The sequence below is a fragment of the Leucopleurus acutus genome (assembly GCF_964270905.1).
Source record: "Leucopleurus acutus genome assembly, chromosome: 15".
Classification (NCBI taxonomy): Eukaryota; Metazoa; Chordata; class Mammalia; order Artiodactyla; family Delphinidae; genus Leucopleurus; species Leucopleurus acutus.
Window position 1 is genome coordinate 30,027,320 of NC_139157.1, and position 12,310 is coordinate 30,039,629.

At 40.8% G+C, this 12,310-nt stretch overlaps 1 pseudogene across 1 annotated transcript in view; it reads right to left on the reverse strand.

The window, feature by feature from the left end:
• Positions 1-6,345: 6,345 nt before the first annotated feature.
• Positions 6,346-12,310, reverse strand: part of LOC309972271 (ADP-ribosylhydrolase ARH3-like) — a 102,109-nt pseudogene continuing 96,144 nt past the window's right edge. Inside the window, exon 2 of the transcript in view lies at positions 6,346-7,457. The product of the transcript in view is annotated as an ADP-ribosylhydrolase ARH3-like (transcript). The remainder of the gene's footprint in view (positions 7,458-12,310) is intronic.

Genomic DNA, 12,310 nt, shown 5'->3' on the forward strand with positions numbered 1-12,310 from the left:
CACAAGACTTGAAGAAATGCCATGGAGAGTTGACCTGAACAATATCCATCCCTTGATGTAGTCTTTAAAAATATAAACATATTTAAGGACTATCACTCAACTCTATAAAACATATTGCAGAGTTCGGCAACAAACACAACCACTATTAATTCAATAAATATTTTGACCTCAAAACCAGCAAGTAGTCATTATCAGCAATAAAATGTTTGACATGTTAAGCACTGTTTTGCATGTGCCGCAATGTAAATTTGTTCCATAGGCAAGATGTTCAAGTAGTTTATATGATCCTACATCAAGGTAAAGCATTCCTATGGATGGATATAAAGTAAATAAATAATAATGACAATAGTGAAGATTTTACAATTATATAAATTTCTAGGAGTCTGTTTTTTTTTATCTTTATACAGGAAATTGAAGGGAAAAACTATTACATTAAAAATGTAAAACAGGGCTTCCCTGGTGGCACAGTGGTTGAGAGCCCGCCTGCCTCTGCAGGGGACACGGGTTCATGCCCCGGTCCGGGAAGATCCCACGTGCCGCGGAGCGGCTGGGCCCGTGAGCCATGGCCGCTGAGCCTGCGCGTCCGGAGCCTGTGCTCCGCAACAGGAGAGGCCACAACAGTGAGAGGCCCGCGTACCACAAAAAAAAAAAAAAAAAAAAAAAAAAATAGTAAAACAGAATATGTAATGACTGTCTTATACCTTTCCTTTTTCCGTATAATTCAAATACCATTTGCTTGCTCCTCACTCTTAGCTAACTATTCTCTTATTTTACAGGGAAAGTAGAACCAATGACAAGAAAATTATCTCATTTACAGCCACCAAATTTACCAACCTACTTACCCATGCCCGTCCTCTTTGTCTTCCCTCCTGGTAAACTGAATTAACTCCTCCTTTTTTTCTTCTAAGACTATTTTTCACCCCGCATTTTTCCTCTTCCAGCTTCTTCAGAGATTTTTTTCTTGCAATTTTCCCCTTTCTCTATCCTATACCATGAATACACTTACTGTTATTGGCTTATTCTTACCAGCATGTGAAACATTCTCCAAAAACCCTTAAGAAAAACCTCCCTGGACTTCATGTCCTCCTTCAGTTGTCTCCCTATTCCCCCACTTCCTCAAAAGAGGTCTCTAAGTAGTCTTTGTCTCCACTTACTCACTTTCCTGTCTCCTCAGCCAATCATCCTTTCCTCCCCACCACTCCACTGAGACAGCTATTGTCCAGGTCAACATTTGTAGGTACCATATAGATACAATTTCAATTCATGATGCTAGATTAATATTAAGTAGATAAAATTCTACTTAAAAACACAACAATCAGCTACCTAATTTGTGAAATGCAAACAATATCTGTCTTCCCTACCTCACAGGGTTGTTGTGAATCAAATGACATAACGCAAGTGAATATTTCTGTAAGCCACAATGCATCACACACGTAAGTATGATTTTCCAGGCTATGAATCAAAGGCATGGTTTTTGGTAGTTTTTATCTAGCCTTAGTGAAACTCAAAGAACTAGAATATAGTAGATTGCCCACAGTCATTTGTTGAACAAATAAATGCATGAACAAATGAATAACTGAAAATGCTTGGTTTGGTGGAGACTCTGGCTGGAAATGAGTGGAAGCACCCAGCTAGAGTGGTACTAAAGGACAGAACAGGGTCTAGAAAATATAAGCAGAAAAGTCATTCCTGGAAAAAAATATATATATGTTCATATATATATATATATGGATCACTTTACTGTATACCAGAAACGAACACAACATTGTAAATCAAGTATACTTCAATAAAAAGAAAATCATTCCTTCCATAATGACATGCAGAATCCCATCTCCCACCAAAATTATCTAAGAGCTTGAAAAACTATTAAGGCTTCGTTTTGTTCAAGAAGTTATCTGATCTTTCAAAGGATCCTTCTTGTCTAAGTTTGTGTTTAACTGAGGAGCTATCTCATACAGCCACACACAAATAAAGAAAACAAATATATACATATAAAACATGCCTTTTCTGCTTAGCCAAGACTCAAACATCAAGACTAATCAACACCATCAATTAAAATGTAAAATGTGACAAATTATAAAAATATATATTTTTTAGTATCTGGAGAACCATTGCTTTAGGATACAGTTAAAATAAGCTAATGAAGACATTGAGACTCTGAGCTAGGTAAACAAGAGCCAACTTTGCAAAGTAACACTTAAATTATGATGGTCTCCTCTCTAGAAAATGTTTAAATTTTGGCGACTCAGGTTACGATGTTCTCCCAGATTTTGAAAGCTTTTCCACACAGTCTAATGAGGGACTTTGAGGCATGACTCATCAGTATTAAATCAAAAATAAATGTGCTGATATTTCCTTCAGGGTTGGCCGAAATCATTCTACCGTGTAACAGTTTATGGGGGAAAGCAAGAAAGCTTGACTTACGTACAGCGCTGCCACCAGAGTAAACAGTGCCTCAAACCAAGGAAATTTAAAGCACATGCCTTACTGTCAGGTTTAACTTGCTTTACAAACCTGAACAGCCATCCGTGTTATAAAAATCCATTTCTGATATGGTAACTAACATTTAATCATAAAGATGAAATAAATATATTTGTGCGTGTAAACATATGGTAATTATAATTTTTGTCAAAGAACTCAACTTTCCAATGTCCCGTATGGGAAATCATTGAGGAAGTGATGATCATGACAGAGAACCATCATAGAGAAATGTTAACAAAGCAGTATCAGTAAAGAACTAAGACACATGCTACTTTCTAGACTAGAGATACACATATATGGACCTGAAATATAAGGTCATATTGTTTTGTCAACATATTTGCTCTTTCTACATATCTTATATACTGCCCTCCTAACTTATACTGTACAAATCTTTGGCTGAATACAGACTTGGATTCAAATCTTAAATCTGCCACTTGCTAAAAGGCATGTTCTCTCGCAGGAATGTTTTGAAGATGGCGTCTGGCATTCTTGGAACTCCTGCCACCCAATCTCTTGGTTCTGACTTTATCCTATCAGGGTGCTATCAAATTGAATGGCTGTTGGTGGTATAATTGTTTGTCTTTGGCCATTAGGCGGCAAGCTGTGTAAGGGCAGGAAGCCTGTCTATCTTGTGCAACACCATGTCCTCAACATCTGTATAATCCCTGGCTCTTTCTAGCCACTTGTTGAATGAATTAATGATGAATGAGTGACATATAGCTTTGCTTCTCAGCCTTTTCATTCCTTTCAAGCCCACTTAAAATCATCTTTACATGATTTTTTTTCTATACTGACATTCCCACTGTATTTTATTGTTCCAAATTACTTGGAGCTCGTTATTGGATTATTGATTTGGACCCTTGGTCCTATCCATGTTAGTCATCCTACTTGAGTAGGAAAATCAGGTTTTATAAACTTATTTCCTATTGACCTTGAAAATAAGGGGCAGAGCATTTAAAATGACATGCAAAAAAAAAAAAATCATTTCACTAGCAGGTCAGGAAAAGAAACTGAAAAAAAGATAGTATTTTACTCCCGGACATTTTCAAAGTTCTTCTTCTTGAATTTTATGTCAATCTTCGGTGTTGCTGAGGATGTGAAGAAATAACACCTTGATCCACCCTGGACGGAGTCCATGAGTGTGATAATTATGGTAAGCAACTCTGATCTCTACTAAAAGCCTTCCCAATGTTCACCCTCTTTACCCAGCAATGTCACTTCCTTGACTTATCCTAAGAAAATAATCAGAGATGCACCAAAGACTTCTGTGTGGGGATGTTATACGTAAGAGTGTTAATTGAAAATAAAGTAAAAGTATAATAACGTGGGGGGGGTTGACTTAGTACAATGGAATGCCAGGCATTTATCAAAATTCATGTTACAGAGGGATAATTCTACCTGAAAATTATCAAAGAGATAAAAAAATCACAAAGAAACATGTAAAGTGAAAATTACCCCAATTATAAATATATATTTGTATAGAAATGTACATATTTTAAATAATATATTTTATTCATTATTCACACATATGTATATAAGAAGACTAGAATAAAATATACTATAAGTTAGATTTTATGAGGTTATGCTGCAGTAACAAATAATCCTAAAATTTAGTGGTGTAACAATAAAGGTGGGACTTCCCTGGTGGTCCAGTGGTTAAGACTTAGCCTTCCAATGCAGGGGGTGCAGGTTCGATGACTGGTCAGGGAGCTAATATCCCACATGCCTCGCAGCCGAAAAACCAAAACATAAAACAGAAGCAATACTGTAACAAATTCAATAAAGACTAAAAGAAAGGTCCACATTAAAAAAAAAAAAATTTTTTTTAAACAGTAAAGGTTAAATTTCATGCCAGCAGAGAGTCAGTATAGCTCTCCTTCATGTGTCCTCTTTGTCCTACTATTTATTCTTAAAGAACATCCCTTCTTTAGTACTTTGTTTTTCTCATGGCAGAGAGAAAAGGGCCAAGGAGAAACCATGTGATGATCTTAAAGATTGTACCTAGAAGTAGCTCATATTTCATCGGCCAAAGCAAGCCCTAGGGACAAGACTGGCTTCACTGAGGCCAGAGGAATAAACTCTCTCGGAGAAGACCATGCACATCACATGGGAAAGCAGTGAACGTTAGAAAAAATATATAATTTACCACAATAACCATTGTCTCCTGGTGGTGATAATAGGGCTAATTTTTGTTTTCTTCTTCATACTCCTATATATGTTATTTTTTTTTCAAAAACGGACTCATGTGTTACTTTTAAAAGCAGAAAATAAGTCACACACAGAAAGAAATCTGTTGTATCACACCACGTGGTTCACCTCCCACTTCACTGCCTCCTGACTGAGTTCTATACCGTCATCTGTGGTCAAGTGAGTTCTGATGTATTATTGGCCATGGGTGTTGATCTGGTTGGTCTGCCATTCTTTCTCAATGAGTCATATGTGGACTTCCTTTCAACACATTATGGCCCTATAAAATATATCTATAAACAATATCAATTACATTACTGAAGAGTGACTATCGGTATGGTATGTAACCCAGTGGTTCTCAGCCAGAAACAATTCTGCCCCCCAGACGATATTTGGCAATCTCAGAAGACATTTTTGGTTGCCACAACTTGGTGGGGTCAGGGGGAGGGTGGTCTTCTGGCATCTAGTGGGTAGTGGCGAGGGATGTTGCTAAGGGAAGTCCCCTTCACCCCCCCAAAAAAATTATCTGGCTCAAAATGTTAATAAGTACCAAGATTGAGAAACTTTGTGATCCCATGATTCATACTTGAAGGGAGGACTGGGAACCCTGCAAGTGCTTTGAGATGTAAGTCTTACAGCTCAGGCTTCAGACATGGATGGTGGTTTCTTATGGGTTGACAATCACATAAATGTAATCTATGATTGATGATAGTGCTGTGAATCAGGTTTATTGACCAATCAACATACACATTCATGTATCTTATCATCGGAACTTACGTTCTAAATTAATATTTACAATAATTTAGAAATAATGTCCGGGTGATGACTGTGAGCCAGAGTCTTGGGAGAAATTGTTCTGGTATTTTGCACAGGAAATTGTTGCTGACTTGAGGAGGAGTATTTGGAAAAAAAGCAAGGAATGTTCTGACGGTTTGTCAGTCATGAGTAACTTCAACTCCTACAGTTATTACCATCATTTGTGTACATGTCTGTCACTTTACCTTCATCTGTTATGTATTTGGGAGATGAAGGAGAACAAGAGTGACATCACCACAATATTCAGACATATCTTGTAATATTTGTCTTAACACATTCTGTTGTCAAGGGTTATTAATTGACTACAATCTTTTTTGGGGGGGGCGGGTGGGATTTAAAAAACTATTTATTGCTCTGTGACTTCGTCTGGAAGCTGTTAACAAGACCCATGACAGCCAAGGGCCAGGCGTGCATCTAGATCAGCTAGATTCACGTGTCCGCCTCCTGATCCATATAAACCTGGCACTCAGGGGCCCCACGCAGTCAAAGGCAGGCTTCCTGGCAAACTGGTTAAATCCCAACAAGGAGAAATGATGCTGCAGATCATTTCCACCTCCCCAAATCCCATGTCCTAGATAATAAAGGAAAACGCCACAGGTACTGCTCCAAAATAAAACCGGCCCCGGTCCCTTATGTCTGACAGAGGAGCCAGGAGCACCGAGGCTCTGCAGAAGCCAGGAACCCAGCACCAGAAGGCACCCGCCCCTCCCTCACTGTTCAGTGACCTCCCCAAAGGAGTCCCCAGCCCCAAGGGTGCACTCCGGCCACACTGCAGGAAGACCAAGGCAGGGAGCCCAGGGTTTCCAATCGGAGCTGTAGTTGGTCCTGCTGGGTATGGCGGAGCCCCAGCAACTGTGGCCCTCACAGACTCTCCTGGAAGACCCGGTGCAGGCTCTGGGCCAGGACGTCAGTCTCCTCATAGCCCTCACAGCTTTGCTGCCAGCTCTCTGGCACCTGTTCCATGCCATAGTAGGCACCAGCAGTGGCCCCAGCCATGGTGGCAATGGTGTCTGTGTCCCCACCAAGTGAGATGGAATAGATGAGAGTCCTCTGGAGGCAGAGGGGATCTCGGGGTCAGGCTCCATGCAGCACAGGAAGCAATAGATGGCAGTGGGCACAGATTCAAAGGCAGCGATGCCACTCCCTAGCTTGGACACCACCTCCTCTCTGGTCACTGCGTTCTGCTCTAGAAGCTCCCCAATCTTCTTCAGTCGGCTGGAGTACGACGCTCCTCCATGCCCAACTCCCGGGCACCTGACACTTCTTGGGTGTCACTGTCCAGCTCCTCCATACGGGCCAGGAGTTGTTCAAGGAAGTGCTCACTGGACGACTCACCCTGCAAAGCCAGGTGCACAGCCAGGGCCTGCAGGATGGCACCCTTGTAACCCAGGGAGGAGGCGTGTGTCAGCTGGGCCGAGAGCCGGGCAAACTTGTGCACATCCTGGACGCTGTTATAGGCCGGGGAGATGCCGGCCCCCCGCATGGCGCCCCCGTTGCCGTTGGAGCCTTTGCCATTAAACTGGGCCGGGACGGCTCAAAGCCATCACGGCACTTGGGGCTCAGGAGCTTCCTGAAGACGGTGATCACTCCAGCACCATAACCCCGTCAGGGTCTTTCTTGTACTCCTGAGCAAACCGGTGAGCCGTGTCCACCTCGTCGAAGGCCCCCTTGGCCAGCAGAGACTGCACCAGCGCCCCGGCCACGGCCGGCCGTGTCGTCGGTGTAGCAGAGTGCTTCTGGCCGCGCGCTCCCCGACGAGCCGGGGTCCGGCTCCAGATCCTGGACCTGACGCGAGACTGAAGTCAGGTCGGCGGTGTCGCGCGCCTCGTCGACGGCGCCCACGCCCACGCAGTCCCCGAGCAGCGCGCCCTCCAGGCAGCCTCGGAAGCGGCAGAGCGAGCGGGCCGCCGCCGGCATCACCGCCGCCGCAGCCATCCGCGAGGATCGGCCCCCGTTTGACTACAATCGTGATTCTAAATTTAAAACAAATGTTACACGAAGGTCTCAATTTAAGAGATGATTTTAATAAAAGGTTTCACGTATAAAATTATTTTTAAATAATTAAGATACGACCTGTGCTATCTTTACTTCATCTTGCCACATCTGTCCCTATTCCTTATCCTAGAAATTTCATCCCACCAAAGCTCAGAGCCTTCTTTTCGTCATCTGCCTTATGCTACACTTCCAAATCCTCACAAAACAGTCACTCCTTCCTCCCTATATGTGTATCAGCACTGCCGTCCCTGCAACACCTCCCATCACATCACAGTGTTTAAGCTTGCCTTTTAACTAAATGATGGGCTTCTAAAAAAAAGCAAAGAGAGACTGCTTACATCTATCTTTGTAACCAAGAGATTTACATAATGTCCAGTTCATGGCAGGTGTCAATCAACAGTAATGTGTTAATGAATTCCCCCAGTGACCAGGTTTAATTATAGAGAGGGAAGAATATATTAGGGCTATTTTTATATTAAGGGATGAATGACTAGCTTTTCAAAAGAGCACATAGGCTGACTCAAAGGAATGACTATTTGGTGGTGACATTGTGCTAGGGAGACAGTAGAATAGAAGAGATATTTTGAGGCAAGAGAGGCTTCCTAGGTTCCTCAATTCATTACTCAACGGCAATGACCTACTCCAACATGACGAGGTCCTGCTATGCTCTAAAGAAAGAAAGTACATCTAGGACATTGTCCTTGACGATGTGAGTTCTTCAAACTGAAAAATATTTTTCTTAAAATTATTGCTGATGAAATTCTAACACATATTGCAATCACATGGCTGAAAAAGTATTTGACCACATGTTAACAATACCAGTTTGATTTAAGAAATTATTATTGATACTTTTAGCATACACCTGTAGCTATAGAACCTAACTACCAAACATAGGGTGAGAATTCTTCTAAATTTCAGTTTATTAAGTTATAGTTTTTAAAATACTATAAAATATTGATTGTCCCTTTTATTGTTTTTCAGGTCCAACATCCATTTAACTTCCAAAAAATACATATTCTGCCAATAATTTCTATCTTTGTCCCTTGTTGCTCTTAGATCTTAATGGCTACACTGTATACTTGGAGTTCTTGGTAGTATTCGATTTAGTGTTTAATTATACTCTTCCTTCTGTTGATCACTAATACTTTCTTATATATGCCGTACCTCCCAATGAAAGTTCCTTGAAAGAGGGGTTGAGTTGCAGACAGCCATTCTTTTTTTTTTTTGCGGTACGCAGGCCTCTCCCGTTGCAGAGCACAGGCTGCGGACGCACAGGCTCAGCGGCCATGGCTCACGGGCCCAGCCGCTCCACGGCATGTGGGATCTTCCCGGACCGGGGCACGAACCCGTGTCCCCTGCAGCGGCAGGCGGACTCTCAACCACTGCACCACCAGGGAAGCCCCCCAGACAGCCATTCTTAATTTAAAAATGGATTGTATTCCCAAAGTCATACATGTTTTCAACATATATTTATTGATCACCTATTCCCATGCCAGCCTCTGTGTTAAATATAGGGAATAAACACAGCCTACTCAATTGGAAGTTGATTTTTTTTTAATTTAGAATGCATTATTCCACAGAAGCGGTACTTTTAAAGGAGGTTAGCTTCCCAGATGAACCCCACAAATCAATTTATATATCATATGGTTCTATTACTTTTATTCTTTGTTCCCCGTTCCCAATCCTATACTGTAAAAGTACTAACTTCCCAGTACTAACTTCATTCTCTCCAATAAGAATAAAATTTAAGTTGTGGCACACAAAAATATTTTCCACAAACGGCAGCAAACAAATAGTATTTCAATACTGCAATGAACAAAACAGGAGCTGAGACTCGGCCCAGCTCCTAGGGTAGATCTCAACTACTCTGAGTCCCTGAGCACATGACTTTCTCCTGACTGTTCCTATGGAGTCAAAAGTGTAGCCAGACTGAAGGGAAAGATCCTTACCCTGTTTGAAAGAGAGGATTATTTTTGTCTCTCTGCCACTGGAAGTGACCCAGGAAGGGATAGTTCTGACTACCCCTGGCTGTTCTCTCACACCCAGGAGAGGAAACAGCCTGGATGGTCCCAGGCAGAGTGTGACAGTGCAAAGAACTCTGGTCCCAATGCCGTCTCCAAGTTACTAAACTAGCCAGACCTGAAGTCTCACTTACTTCTGGGATTTCTAGGATGTAATATTATAATTTTCTTTTATCTGAAACCAGTTTATGTCAGGTTTGTATTACTTGCAGCCAAAACAGTTCTAAACAACCCAGTATCAAACATGTTGGATTAGAGAACACTGTAATCTTCTATTCCTCTTATTCTAATCCTAGCAATGAGTTCATCTATAATTTCCTATATCTGATTTTTCTGAGGTGTACTGGACAGATATCCCTTGCTTATAGAGGAACAATTTTTTGTTATGATTAGAGTCCTCAGTGCCTCACTTTTTTCCCAAAACAGAAAAAAAAAAAAAAAAACTTCAGTTACCAAAGGAAGAAAATGGCAGGAAGCCCTAAAACAAGCTATTTTTCTTTTTCCACTTCAAATGATGCTCAAATCTTAGCCAGTTTCTTTTCAACAGTTCACCACTACCTCTAAAAATCTATGTGTGTGCTGCCTTGGTAGCTGCCCTGAATTCCAAATTACCCTGCACACCCGTTCCTAATCACGGAGATCTTGATTGGAACTAAATTTGTTCTCTGTGCAGAAATCACTCATGTTCCAAGAGCAGTTTCTCCTCTGGTCAAATTAGCTGTGTAAATATTACGAATAAAAATATATGTAGGGGCAAGTGGATTACAAAAAGGCATTTCCTTATAAGTGATCCATGTGACTCCAAATTAGAATGTGTCTTAAAAATAGGGAGAGCCTGGGAAAGATTAGTAGACCAAAACAAATGGTGCCCATAAACTGCCCCAGATTTGTAGACCAAATTCTCAACAGCGTAAAGCTTGGGAAAAAAAAAAAAAAAAAAAAAAAAAGGGAAGAAACATGGGAAAGAGGGAGAGAGGAAAGTTTTAGGTATAATACTTTTAAATCCTAAAATACAAGCTGGATTTTGAAAAACAAGGCTGAGGTAGATTGGGCAGTATGTGTAGATTGAGGCTATCTTTGGCTTTTTCCAAATTTCTGCCTTTAAGATGTTTCCATCCTATTGAAAATGATTTAATTCATCCTTTCAGAATTTTTTTAAACAAATCACGTATTTAAACTTGTATAGTACTTAGAAAGGGAATAAACAAAACACACCCAACATCTTTTATTATTATATAAAGCCTGGAGAGGTTCTGTCTTCTCCTATGAAGAGTGTGGTGCTGTCTTCTCTTATGAAGATAATCACCCACATTATACAAGGCTTAAGGGCATAAAAATACACATTTGTAACACCATAACATTCTGCTGCTTTCCTTGGGAAAATCATATTTATCCTTGAACATCACATCTTAATACAGGGGGAAAGGTCAGCAGCAGAATATTGTTACTCATTTTCTCTTGTCTCCTTCTATTATACCATTTGCTTGGAATTTGTTCATTTGATCTTCATCTGAGAAGCAGAAGTAAACAAATCTTGCTAACTGTTCAGTCAGTTTCAAAACCAGCTCACACTGCTTATCCAGTGCTGGAATCTTAGACAACGATGATTATACTTTGATGTCATAATGTTCAGGAATCCTGTGGGCCAAAGGAAAACTATATATACATATATAATTTTGCCAGAAAAAGTTTCGTCTTGGAAAATTACCAAACATATGCCTTATTCCATTTGTATATTTTTAAAATAAAACTACTACCATGAACAGTAGTTAATGAGTGACAAGTGGTGAGTTGATTGTGGTTCAGAATGAACCATCTTATTAGAAAAAATATAGATACAAATTATACTTCAACACATACCCGAAATAGTTTCTAAATCCATACATCTAGTCCCCTGGGGTTAACTCTTATGCAAATCAATAGCTGAGTTTCTCGATTATCACATAATAAAATCATGCTAGTTCAAATTTAAATATTAATTACTGAAATATGCATCCTACAAAACTAGATACTGTTAAAAATTACTCTTCTTACGAAACTGCTTGAAAAGGAAGGGCTCTGTGTGTGTATGTGTGTTTGCTTTCCAAAAAGCTGAGGTATCTATTAGATAAGTGTGAAAAGGAAAGATATTCCTTCTTGGCCATATTACATAATGTCTTCATTTTTCTTTTTATTTAAGTATTTTATTTAAACATTTAAATTCAAGTCTAAATTCATCTGCCTTCTTGTCAAATGTACTACCACTCTCCCACTAATCCAATGGGTTTCCCACTAATCCCAAACAATCGCCTTCCCTCCAGACCAGTCTTTTTTTTTTTTTTTTTTTTTTTGCCGTACGCGGGCCTCTCACTGTCGTGGCCTCTCCCGTTGCGGAGCGGAGCACAGGCTCCGGACGCGCAGGCTCAGTGGCCATGGCTCACGGGCCCAGCCGCTCCGCGGCATGTGGGATCTTCCCGGACCGGGGCACGAACCCGTGTCCCCTGCATCGGCAGGCGGACCCTCAACCACTGCGCCACCAGGGAAGCCCCAGACCAGTCTTTTAATTTATCCTTCCAGATGCCTCGCTCAGTTCTGCCATTCTTATTATTATGACTTTGCTCCTGCTTGTGAAAAGTTGCAACATTTAGGACCATCCCACCATCACTTCTATTTTACTTGTCCTGATTCTTTGCATTTTAACTGCCTCTTCTTATATAAACAACTTTTTGGCAATCAAGCCTAACTGATATATCTCACATGTCTTCATTACCAAACCACACATAAAGTCATCCCTGGCAATTCAGCTCTTAATTGTTCTGATTCACTAACAT